General features: G+C 37.1%; 1 long non-coding RNA gene across 3 annotated transcripts; it reads right to left on the bottom strand.

The window, feature by feature from the left end:
* Positions 1 to 8,584: 8,584 nt before the first annotated feature.
* On the bottom strand, positions 8,585 to 12,610 carry LOC131552740 (uncharacterized). Of its 3 annotated transcripts, XR_009274046.1 has the most exons (4): positions 11,331 to 12,610; positions 11,083 to 11,202; positions 10,901 to 11,003; positions 8,585 to 10,808 (listed from the first exon to the last, which is right to left on the bottom strand). It is a non-coding gene; the product is annotated as an uncharacterized LOC131552740 (long non-coding RNA). The 3 variants fall into 3 exon arrangements; XR_009274047.1 differs by having other exon boundaries at positions 8,585 to 10,775; positions 10,901 to 11,202; XR_009274045.1 differs by having other exon boundaries at positions 10,901 to 11,202.
* Positions 12,611 to 13,254: the final 644 nt, after the last annotated feature.

Here is a 13,254-nt window from a genome sequence, read left to right on the forward strand (position 1 = left end):
TCAAATGGTAATTTGCTCCAGCCCTAAATGACTTTCCTTTTCAAATGACATCACCAGGCACTCTTTAGTTTTTTCAACCCCTCCTCAAAACACCTCTCACTTTCCATTATCCAATCAGTTCTCAATAGATAAAATCAAGTCCCGCCCACATTTTCTTCTAGTAACGTGTAGTTTTTCAGAAAGCAACATGTACAGGGTGTACAAACACAGCGTTATCATCATTACCCATTCCCATTACTTAAAATAAAACAAACTTTAACTGACATGGAAAGAAAGAAAAAAATCTATCTATCTATCTATCTATCTATACACACATACTAATACAAATTACAAAACAAACAAAATCACAAAAAAAAAAAAAATTATATATATATATATATATATATATATATATATATATATATATATATATATATATATATATATATATATATATATATATATATATATATATATATATATATTACATTACAAAATTAAATAAAAACAAAATATTAAAAATACAATGGACAATTAACTATTTTAATTATTGTCTTAAATTACAACATACACACATGCACATGAACAATACAAACACAAACCAAGCCATGCCACATTTCCAGCTGGCAACCAACTACACACTGCTCCCCTTTTCCAAAGCTTCCACACATATTTGACCCGGAGGCCAGGGAATGTCGTGTAGAGACGGGCCAGATGAGCCAGCAGAGGTGAGGTGGGGGTCCTGTGCTAACTGTGGTGTGAATGGCAGCGGCCCCACGAGGCAGCGGCTCTCTGTGTGTGCTGTCTGCCCGCCTAATCTGCTAATGTATTCCTGAGGTCAGGAGGTCCTCCACCAAATCAATGGCAGGGATTTACACAGCTTTCCCCTGGAATGTGCCTGATCCGCACTCCTCTCCACGGCCGGGGGGGAACATCCAGTTTGGCAGCGCCGTCCAATTTTCCGCGGAATTTAACCACTGAAAAGTGAACGGGGGAGGAGGAGGCCAGCGACAGCCCCCGCTGACATAACGCTTCTCACTGAATAATATTAATAGACATAAAGGATGAAAACCTTCTCGCACTGCTTGAAATAAGAGTCTGGGAGAGTGAAGTGCTCTTTAAAGTAGTCTGAAATGAAGAACTTGGACTGAAACTCACTCAACGGTGCAACTCATGAGTTAACACAGAGAAAATACCCATACCAACTATGAACTATCACTATTACCAATTAACTATTAGTTCGACATTAACAGTTCCTTCATTAAAATCTGAAACTCTATAGAAATTCTTATTACTGTCATTTTTAAACAAGAAAAAATATTTTAAAGACAAACTTTGGAAAAAGTTTAAATTATGGAGAGACAGAACGATAGAAGGATGGAACGATGGATGGATGGATGGATGGATGGAATGAGCGAATGAACGACAGACAGACGGACGGACGGACAGACAGATCGATAGAACTGAGCTTGGCTTTAATCCATAAACTCAAGCTATAATGCAAGACTAAGGGTTTCCATGGAGGAATTTCCCTAGACCTTTAAATAACGCTGCAAATGACTCCAAAAAACCACTGCCAATACAAACAAACGCCTTAAACGCCTTGAATAGATAACTGCCATTTATAACCGCGCTAAAGCCATCTGGTGAAAGCTGATGTCCTAAGTGAATTTCTTATCTCTTCATAATACAGGTTCTAATTTCCACCACATCATAAAACCAGGCGAGAGACAGAATGAGAACTCAAACTAGTCAAACACTTGGCAACACCTGAGGTGATCTTCTCCATGAGTGCCAGCTCCTCTCCCAGAAACCTCAGCCCAGGCTAAAAAAAAAAAAAACCCTCCAGCAATGTCGATTCTGGTGTCTCCAACAGGATTCTTGACGTCCTTGGTCAACTAGATACATCCTGATTGGAGAGATTAATCAGTTTTGTCAATAATTAGGGATGCTCTTTTTAGAAGGGACTTCAGACAAAAAAAAAAAAAAAACATTAAATGTATAGAATGTACAATAAAAGCACAACATGAGATTATAGTTGATATCTTAGATGAGACATGTGTGATTATTGAGGTATCTTTCTCAGGAGAAACATCTGAGAAGCAGAAGACCAAAGTCTACAAGAAATAATTGAGATACTAAAAACATCTTATTTGTGATTTTTCCATTCTATGGGTGAAACACAAACAAATCTGTCAGAAGGACGGAGAAGGAATCACAGATGATTAGATCCCATCACACTAACCAGCCCCTCCTCCTTCTCCTCTTAGCTTTTCATTGCCATGATCTCTCCATTCATCCATCAATGTGCTTCCTGTCCGGGACGCCACAGGGTCAGCAGAGTGACAAACATATAAATCCACCCCGTTTCACCATGTGCCCCATCCCATCCTGGGACTGTCCAACCAAACGGCCCCCTGCCCTCTGGTTCCCACGGAATGTGTGTCCGTCAGTCATGCTGAGTGACAGGCCTATTATAAACCACTGCAGTCCCTTGTTTCCAAACTGCCATGAGATGATGAGCTGTCTGTCAGTCATACGGCACTAAAGCCAAGCACTAATGGGTAAAAAGGCCAACAAATAATGAACCCAAAATATGGCATCCGGGCTCATATGTATAAGGCGTGAAGCTACCCTCCATATCATCCATATTATTTATTAAGAAATAAAAGGAAAAGAAAACTCAATCTGAAATCTTGCTCTGTCACTACTGCTACTGCTTGACTGGAACAAAACCGAGCACTAAAAAACTGACGTGTGTAACTCGCATGTTACTCAAATAACGTGTCTTGCAACTACACTGCAAAAAACCACAACAAAACCAAAAGCCTAGCAACCCCATAGCAACATATAAAACCCCAGAATATCCTAACAACCATATTGCAATATATAAAAAAAAAAAAAAGTAGCATATATATAACATATATATAAAAATAAGACTATCATAGCAACCACTTAGCAACATAATAGTGTTATAAAACAATAACCCAGAATATTCTAGCAAACACATAAAACATAATTAAAAATAACACCGAACACCCTAGCAACCAACAACATATAAAAAACCCAGAATGCTCTAGCAACCACATAGCAATATACAAGAACAACCTAGTAACCACATAGCAACATACTTAATGAGCAACCCCTAACAACCTAATAACCATATAGCAACATACCAAAAACCTAGAACACCCAAGCAACCACATAGAAAAATATTTATATTTGTACTTATAAAAATATAAACAGAACATTCTAACAACATATTAGCAACTCCTTAGCTACATACTTAAAAATAACCCAGAAGTATCTAAAAACCCCTTAGCAACGTAAAAAATAACCCACAACAACCTAAAAAAACTTTAGCAACATACTTCAAAATAATCCAGAACACCCTAGTAACCCCTTAGCAACATGCTTAAAAATAACCCAAAACTACATAGCAACCACTTAACCTAGCAACGGCATAGCAAGGCTCTGACAACCACCTACAACTTAAACTGAAAAAAATCTAGTATGTAACCCCACTCCACGCTCAATTCAGGAAGCTGAAAGCATGTGTGTTTTACAGCAGCAGATGTGAAAGTGCAGTGTAGTCACTCTGATTTAAACTGCTGCTCTACCCACTGTAGCTCATCCCAGTCAGAGCAGAGCAGAGCGGGCACAACGCCTGCTCTCCTGCTCTATAACCTCCTGTGTGCCAGAGCCTGAACAAAACCAGAGGCACATCACACTGTCTGTCTGAATAGGAGGAATGTAGCATGAGAAATGCGCTTTCTCCAGCAGACAGACAGCTGAATGGAGCCGAGCTGGTGCTGCAGCCTCTTGGCACATGGAGGCATATGCCCCTATTGGAGCAGTCCAGTGTTAGAAAGAGATTCGTCCTGGGTGGATAAACAACAGTTCCTGTCCTCACATTCTTGTGCAGAAAGGTGTTTGATGGGGTAAAAGTTGGCATGAGTGCCAACCCACAACTGAACTTTAACCTTAAACAAACCCACAATTTATGCTGCCTTGATTAATACTGTCTACACTCTCTGACGTACCTATCTATCTGTCCATTCATCCATCCATCTGTCCATTCATCCATCCATCTATCTATCTGTCCATTCATCCATCCATCCATCTATTTGTCTGTCCATCTATCCATCTATCTATCTGCCATCCTTCTGTCCATCTGTCTATCTATCGGTCAATCCATCCATCTGTCTATCTATCCATCTATTTGTCCATCTATCTATCTATCTATCTATCTATCTATCTATCTATCTATCTATCTTATCTATCGGTCCATTCATCCATCCGTCTATCTATCTATTGGTCCATTGATCCATTCATCTATCTGTCCATCCATCCATTCATCCATCTGTACATCCATTCATCTATCTGTCCATCCATCCATCCATTTGTCTGTCCATCTATCCGTCCGTCTGTCCATTCATCTATTTGTCTGTCCATTTATCCGTCCGTCTATCTATCTATCAGCCATCCATTCATCTATTTGTCTGTCTGTCTATCTATCTATCTGTCCATCTGTCTATCTATCTGTCTATCTATCTATCTATCTATCTATCTATCTATCTATCTATCTATCTATCTATCTATCTATCTATCTATCTGTCCATCTGTCCATCCATTCATCTATTTGTCTGTCCATCTGTCTATCTATCTATCTTATCTATCGGTCCATTCATCCATCCATCCGTCTGTCTATCTATCTATCCATCTATCGGTCCATTCATCCATCCATCCATCTGTCCATCCATTCATCTATTTGTCTGTCCATGTATCTATCTATCTATCTATCTGCCATCCGTCTGTCCGTCCATCTATCTATCGGTCAATCCATCCATTCATCTATTTGTCCATCCATCTATCCATCCATCCATCCCTCCCTCCGTCCATCTATCTATCTATCCATCTATCGGTCCATTCATCCATCCATCCATCTGTCCATCCATTCATCTATTTGTCTGTCCATATATCTATCTATCCATCCATCTATCTGCCATCCTTCCATTTATCTATCTATCTATTGGTCCATCCATCCATCTATCCATCCATCCATTCATCTATTTGGCTGTCCATCTGTCTATCTATCTATCTATCTATCAGTCCATTCATCCATACATCCATCTATCTGTTTGTCTGTCCATCTATCTATTTATCTATCTATCTATCTTTCTATATATCTATCTATCTGCCATCTGTCTGTCCGTCCGTCTATCTATCTATCTATCAGCCATCCATTCATCTATTTGTCTGTCTGTCTGTCTATCTATCTATCTATCTATCTATCTATCTATCTATCTATCTATCTATCTATCTGTCTATCTATCTGTCTATCTATCTGTCTATCTATCTGTCTGTCTGTCTGTCTATCTATCTATCTATCTATCTATCTATCTATCTATCTATCTATCTATCTATCTATCTATCTATCTATCTATCTATCTATCTGTCCATCTGTCCATCCATTCATCTATTTGTCTGTCCATCTGTCTATCTATCTATCTTATCTATCGGTCCATTCATCCATCCATCCGTCTGTCTATCTATCCATCTATCGGTCCATTCATCCATCTGTACATCCATTCATCTATTTGTCTGTCCATGTATCTATCTATCTATCTATCTATCTATCTATCTATCTATCTATCTATCTATCTATCTATCTATCTATCTATCTGCCATCCGTCTGTCCGTCCATCTATCTATCGGTCAATCCATCCATTCATCTATTTGTCCATCCATCTATCCATCCATCCATCCCTCCCTCCGTCCATCTATCTATCTATCTATCCATCTATCGGTCCATTCATCCATCCATCCATCTGTCCATCCATTCATCTATTTGTCTGTCCATATATCTATCTATCCATCCATCTATCTGCCATCCTTCCATTTATCTATCTATCTATTGGTCCATCCATCCATCTATCCATCCATCCATTCATCTATTTGGCTGTCCATCTGTCTATCTATCTATCTATCTATCAGTCCATTCATCCATACATCCATCTATCTGTTTGTCTGTCCATCTATCTATTTATCTATCTATCTTTCTATATATCTATCTATCTGCCATCTGTCTGTCCGTCCGTCTATCGGTCAATCCATCCATCTGTCCATCCATTCATTTATTTGTCCATCCATCCATCCATCCCTCCCTCCGTACATCCATCCATCCATCTATCTATCTATCGGTGCATCCATCCATCCATCCGTCTATCAAACTGTCCATCCATTCGTCTGTCCATATATCTATCCATCCATCCATCCGTCTATCCATCTGTCCATCCATTCGTCTGTCCATATATCTATCTATCCATCCATCCGCCATCCTTCCATTTATCTATCTATCTATTGGTCCATCCATCTATATATCTATCCATCCATTCATCTATTTGTCTGTCCATCTGTCTATCTGCCATCTATCCATCCAGCCGTCCGTCCGTCCGTCTATCTATCGGTCCATTTATCCATCCGTCCGTCCGTCTATCTATCTATTGGTCCATTCATCCATCCATCTGTCTATCTATCCATCTGTCCATCCATTCATCTATTTGTCTGTCCATTCATATATCCATCCATCCATCTATCCATCTATCTATCGGTCCATCCATTCATCTATTTGTCTGTCCATCCATCTACTTATCTATCCAGCCATCAATCTATCCATCCGTCCGTCCATCTATCTATCCTTCCTTGCATCCAGATGAAGTGAATCCTGCATGAGGCCTGTACTCTGTAAGAAAAAATCAGTGACTATGTGGACTATGAAAGTTCTCATTTTTAGGTGAGAGCATCTCATCACGATCTTAAGACTTGATGTGGTCAGACGGAGGAGGGAGACGTGGGTGTTGTCCAGATGCTCTTCACCGTCTCGTCTGGGGAGAGTCCAGGGCTCACGTTCTTTCCAAATGGAATTGCACTGTCACAACGCACATCCATTAAGACCTCGCTAAGTGATCGCCTGGCTTACGAGAGGCTAAGAGAAGATGAGCTAATCTCGTCGAACTCACACAGAAAACTTCAAGAGGGGTTAGCATGACTCCTCACTAAGTTATTATGGAACGCTTATTTAGATTCGGTTCGAGGAAAGGTTCAGAGCTTTTAAATGAGTGTGAGTTTTCACAGTAAGTCTCAGATGAGAACAAATGTTCAATACTGTAAATAATAAAGAATGAATTATCAGTTCTGAACTACCACAAACAAAACTTCAAGCTTTAATTTTGAGAAGAATGACATCAACATGAGGAAATGTTCAGTGATTATCATTCTGCAGAGTGTGACAGTGACCATCCATTTTTATATGTAATATTCAAAGACATTTCAGAAGTTATCAGCCTGAGGTCCCTGGAAATGAAAATACCGAATATGGAAATTAGATGTAATAGAAATGTTCATATGCACTAAATAACTTTGAAAGCCTTTTCATCCTTACTTGGACCCAGCCAAACTGTCAAGACCACTGTAACATTTTACAAAATCCTCTGCTTCTAAGATGTTTCTCCTGAGAAAAAGGCTCCCAATAATCACACATATCTCCTCTAAAGTTTCAAAAAAGATTTCAATAATGTCTGTATAATGTCTTTAAAATTTGTGCAAACGAATGCAAAGTTTCTCAGTGGAATGCAAAAGTTTTGCAAACAAATGCAAAGTAAGCAAAGAAACTTAACATGCATTGCATTTCTCTCCTGAGAAACTTCCACTGAGACATTTTGCATTTGTTTGCAAAAACGTTGCGTTCCCCAAGAAATTGTGCATTCTTTGGCAAAACTTTTGTTCTCCCACAAGAAATTTTTTTGCCAAACTTTTGTGTTCCCCAAAGAAACTTTGCATTCATTTGCAAAACTTGTTTACCCAAAAAATTTGCATTCAAGAAACACCAAAATAATGTGAGAGGAGAAACTATATTTCAAAACACAGGGGGGTTCTCAGGGGAATGTAAAACTTTTGCAAGAATGAAAAAAATATTTAATATATAACTTTTTCTCTCATCTCAGACTTTGTTCCATCACTATGTGGCCCTTATGGGCTCCATAGTATATTAACTACTGAATAATTTGTTTTCCTAATGAATTTTCAGAGACACATCTAACAATGTTAATACTTAAATGAGACATGACTAAGAATTCCACCTGCACTGATGCAACGGAGGCCAGTGAGTGAGAGCTGTGCAGGTAAAACTTCACTCCCCTGGCCTCAAGAGGTGAGCTAGCGACTGATGCTAGTGGCTGCCGTCTTTAGCGTCCTTGTTATCGCGCCAGTTTGAACCCCACTCAAAGAGGTGCAAGTAGAACTGGAAGGGAAACACTGACACTAACAAAGAAAGTACAAAAAAGCACCATGGAAAGAGACCTGATTTATTTTATACCCACAAACAGGATATGCGTACCCTGCCATCCATTTTTATTTCATTACTGGTTTTTCTCTTCAGCTGCTCAACTGATCTTTTCTTCTTGTTTACCAATGAGTACCACAGAGAGGAAGTCAGGCCTTCATCACCCTTCGGCTCCCAGCATTCCCATAAACCAGCCTGGAATATATACTGTACAAACACAATCATCATAATTACACAACCACAACTAAACGCTTCCTCTCCTCATGCCTAGGGTATCAAATTATTGATACCATTAATTTTTCAGGCTTGACTTTGGTTTCCATTATTTAACCCAAATTCACTCTTGGTTTCTTGGGGTCTGAACATGGCTGGTGCCACAAATCACATCAAATGGTCCCCCTGGCTGCATGTCACAATTCTTTGGGGTTTTGTAAGTAAATTCAAATTCTCTTTAAATTACTTCTAGCCCTGGATATGAAGTAGGGAAAGGAGAAAGAGAAAGAGAGGCGTCAAGGTTTTTCGTCTCAGCTCAGAATTCCTGGATAATGACTGGGCTGTAACCATACAGCGCCGTTCGCAGCCAAGTGAAACAATGACTTCTGCCAGTTTCTCTCTATTTATTTCTCTCTATTTTTCATCCTTCTCTTTTTTTCTCTTATTACACACATACTCAAAAAAAGTCATATAGACAGAATCTGCACTTAATTTGCATGGCAGCCCACCGTTCTCCTCTTTTTTGTTTTATTTTTTTTGCACATTCAGCAAATACTTGGGCCAAGACCGGGATTTGTGGCTGGTCGTTCTCCAGTCAGAGTGGGGAATATTTTCTGAGAAAATGCATCGGCCAACAAGGTTTCTGTGCTGTGGTTATAAACGCTGACCTTCGTAAATTAGTTTTAAGCGTACAGACAATAAAAACGCTTTGGAAAAACAAAACCTCTGTTGTCAGTTTTGTTGTTCAAGCACTTACAAACAGTCTGCGAACACTCAGAGGTGTAACATGACTGATTTTATGCTCACACAGATCACAGATACTAAGCTGGATACTACTGGTCTATATATATCATTTTTAAGATTTTTAAGGATAAATGTTGTGGGTGTAGTGAACTTGTCTGGTTCATATTCCACCTAAAAATCAATGATATATATATTTTGTTTAAAGGAAGTTTTATGGATATAAATAAATAAATACATGCATACATTTCATTTTGACATCATGTTCTTGACAATTTCGGCCAAAAATCTAATTACAGAAATTATTTTAATCTGAGAAAAATAATTATGTATAATTTAAATAGTAAATTTAAATATGGTAATGTTTGTTATGGACTTTAGTTATACTTCAATTTGTGCTAGGTTAAAAAAAAAGTCTAGATAGAATCACTATTGAAAATAATAAAATTACAAAGAAATGGTCAAAAGTAAACATGTGGATGCATTACAGCAATGAATTTTGAGGATATTCTACTCAACTGTCATTAAAAAAGTTACAAAAAATCTTAATGGTCCTAAAGTAGACCCCATTAAATGTATGCAAAAAATGTTATGCTTTTTTTTACATTTTGGAAGAACTGAGATCTTGATATGAGACTCACCTATTTTTAAGCAGTTACCCCATTAATTATTATTGCATACAAGCAGAGAAATACATTAAATAAAAAATAAATCAATTAATCATAATCAAATTTTTGTTAATATAATGTAAAAAAAAAAAATGACAATTTAAATTGAAAGGTATTCATGTTCATAGTAGTTGCTGTTAAATCGGCTTTAATTTATGCTGATTGAAAATTCCACAGTACTTTATTGCAATAAAGAGAATCTTAATGAAAATCACCACTGAGAAGTAAAAAGCTCAATAGTGAAATTTATAAATGTATTGAAAGTGAAATGTATAGAAAGTTTGTGCTTAAAAACTGTTTTGGGTTTAAGTTTGAACTGGACATTGCAGTGGAAATGCAAAAATTCAAAAATAAACGTAAAGCAGCCAAAGTTAATGTATATGATTGAGAGACAACAGCTCTGTGAGACACAATGGAGGGAGGGCGAGCGTCCAGACGTGACCTCTGTTGCGTTTGGCAAGCCAGGTGTGAGGCTTTGCTCTGGAACACACAGTGAGTGAGCAACTGATCTGCTGCAAGACTCCTTAAGACGACTCACTCACGCACCCAGCGGCTCTGCGGCCAGACGGGAGGGAGAGAAGCGTCTCCTTATAATCTGCTTCTCAAAGCCACTGGTTTTGTTTCGTCCAAAAGACACAGCAGCTAAGAGTATGTGTGCCCTGTGGACAGATCCACTGCATTATCTGAAGCTTATTTTGGCGAAAGGACTCCATATATGTTTGGATTTATGGTTCAAACCACAGCTCTCGGATTCGGTTCTGCATCACAGAAGCTTGGAGAGGTCCGGCAGCGTTGAGACTCGGCACAATTTTTCCTTTGGACTCAAGGCCCTTTACATGGAAAAACAGAGCATGTCTTTCAACCTGTGCTAGAAAACAATAACTTGAAGTTGCATAAATCAGCATTAAAGGAATAAATCAGCCCAAACAGGGAAATTCTGTCATCATTTACTCACCCTTGTGTTGTTCCAAACCTGCATGCAGAAAGAGATGTTTTGCAGAATATTTGAACTCCTCTTTTCCATACAATGAAAGTTGACGATTATGCACACTATCAAGCTGTGAAAAGGACAAAGAAACACCTTAAAATTAACATTATTTCAGCTGAAACAGGAAAATTCTGTCATCATTTACTCACCCTTGTGTTCTTACAAATGTGCATGCATTCTTCTTTTTTTTTTTTTAAAAAGAGATGTTTTAACATATATTTGAACTCCTCTTTTCCGTCAAATTAAATTTGATTATGCACATTATCAAGCTGCAAAAAGGACAAATAAGCAACTTAAAAAGCATTGAAATGAGCAGTTTGGACATTTAGCTTTGTGTTTCATCAGCATCAAAAGAATATTTCAGCCAAAATATAGGAAAATTCTATAATTTACTCACCATTTTGTTCTTTCAATATTGTATGCATGACCTTTTTTTTTTTTGCAGTATATTTGAACTCCTCTTTTCCATACAGTAAAGGCCGATAATTATGCACACTGTCAAGCTGCAAAAAGGAAACATTTAAAATGCAATCTTATGCATTGAAATTCACGTACAAAAAGCTCTCAAATGTCAATATTAGCATGTAATAGGTCAATGCTTTACTAAATGTTGATAACTTCACTTTTATTTTTTAGAAATACAAAGAGATTACTACAATATACCTGCTGTTGTGTCCAGTCAGAGTCCATCACTATAAACTCCATCGCACCTCAAAATAACAATGTGTTTTACAAGTGTAAAATAATGAGAAAAATTCTTCAGAAAGCTGGATGAGAACTTTAAGAGATTGTGAAGTGCCTGGCGACTGCTCTTGGCATATGATAAGAAACTAAAGTGTTCAGTACGCTTCAATACAAGTCTACGCTTACTAGCTGTTGAGTGGAATAACTTTTCAGGTCAAAAAAAAAAAAAAGACGATGGAATCTGAAACACAATGGTGTCTAGTTGTATTCTCAACGCTGACTTATTAAACTGCACACATATAGTTGTACTGAACTGTATGTTATATGCCATCATCTGTGATTGAGTGAACAGTTCTCTACTCTCACAGTAGCAGAGTAATTGAAAAAGCAGTCTATAATTTTATGACGCAGCTGAAACCACATGAGCGTGCTGAGGTTGTGTTGTGAAGTAGGTTTAGGATGGGTACGATCCGCTGGCTTCCCTCGTGCCCGAGGTGGTGGGATTTAATGAAGCATGTCTCCTCACTGCTCTCTAATGACCGTTAATTAAGACCACTATAATCCAGCTCAGTTAAACCACCTCAGCCAAGATACTAAGTGAGAAACCAGTGTCTCAAAACATTAGACCCGAGCCAGGTTACAAATGTTTTTTTATCTTATAAATACAGACTTCTGACCTGTGACCAAAAACTGCCCACCTAGATAGGAAGAGGTCGTCTGACTGCCATGTACATTGACCAACCAAAGATTTCTAAGTGTAATTTACATGCAATAGCTGATACCACAATAAAAAAACGGCATGGAAAAAAATGTATTTCATGACAGTGTTTAGTTCAGAGCAAGAACCAACCAATATGATGAAAAATAAAGTGAAAAATATTATTAGTAATATTATTAATAAAAATAAATATTTTTAAAAATGCCTTTGAAAATTTAGAACTGTACTAAAAACTAAAAAATATTAAAGTATTATCTGGACAATCTCAAGACAAATATAACTCATTATTAATATTTTAATTTCTATATATGCAGATTTTTTTTTTTTTCATAGTAATGTCTTACCATATTTAACATTTTCAATGACAAGGACCCCCAAATATGATGAAAAATAATGTTGAAAAATAGTAAGCATGATATTATAAAGAAAATATAAACAAAATAACTGGCTCTTAAATATGTACTTAAAGATGATTAAAATGACTACAAATAACAATTGAACTATCACAACAGACATTATCTGGTCAGTAGAAAGGAAAATACAACAGTTTTTTAATACAATGACTTAAAGATGTACTTAAAGATTATTAGATTTACAACAAATTATAATTGAAGTATTACAACATTATCTGGACAGTAGAAAGGAAAATATACTGTTTTAATAAAATAAATATTTACTTAAAGATTATTAAAATGACTACAAATAATCATTTAATTATCACAACAGACATTATCTGGTCAGTAGAAAGACAAATTTAACATTATTTTTAAATACAATGACAAAGATGTACTTAAAGATGATTAAAATTACAATAAATTATAATGTAAATTATTACAACAGATTTTATCTGGAAAGTAGAAAGGAAAATAACACCATTTTTAAATAAAATGATGCATGTAGATTTTTTACAGTAATTTAT

Source organism: Onychostoma macrolepis, chromosome 13 (assembly GCF_012432095.1).
Source record: "Onychostoma macrolepis isolate SWU-2019 chromosome 13, ASM1243209v1, whole genome shotgun sequence".
NCBI lineage: Eukaryota > Metazoa > Chordata > Actinopteri > Cypriniformes > Cyprinidae > Onychostoma > Onychostoma macrolepis.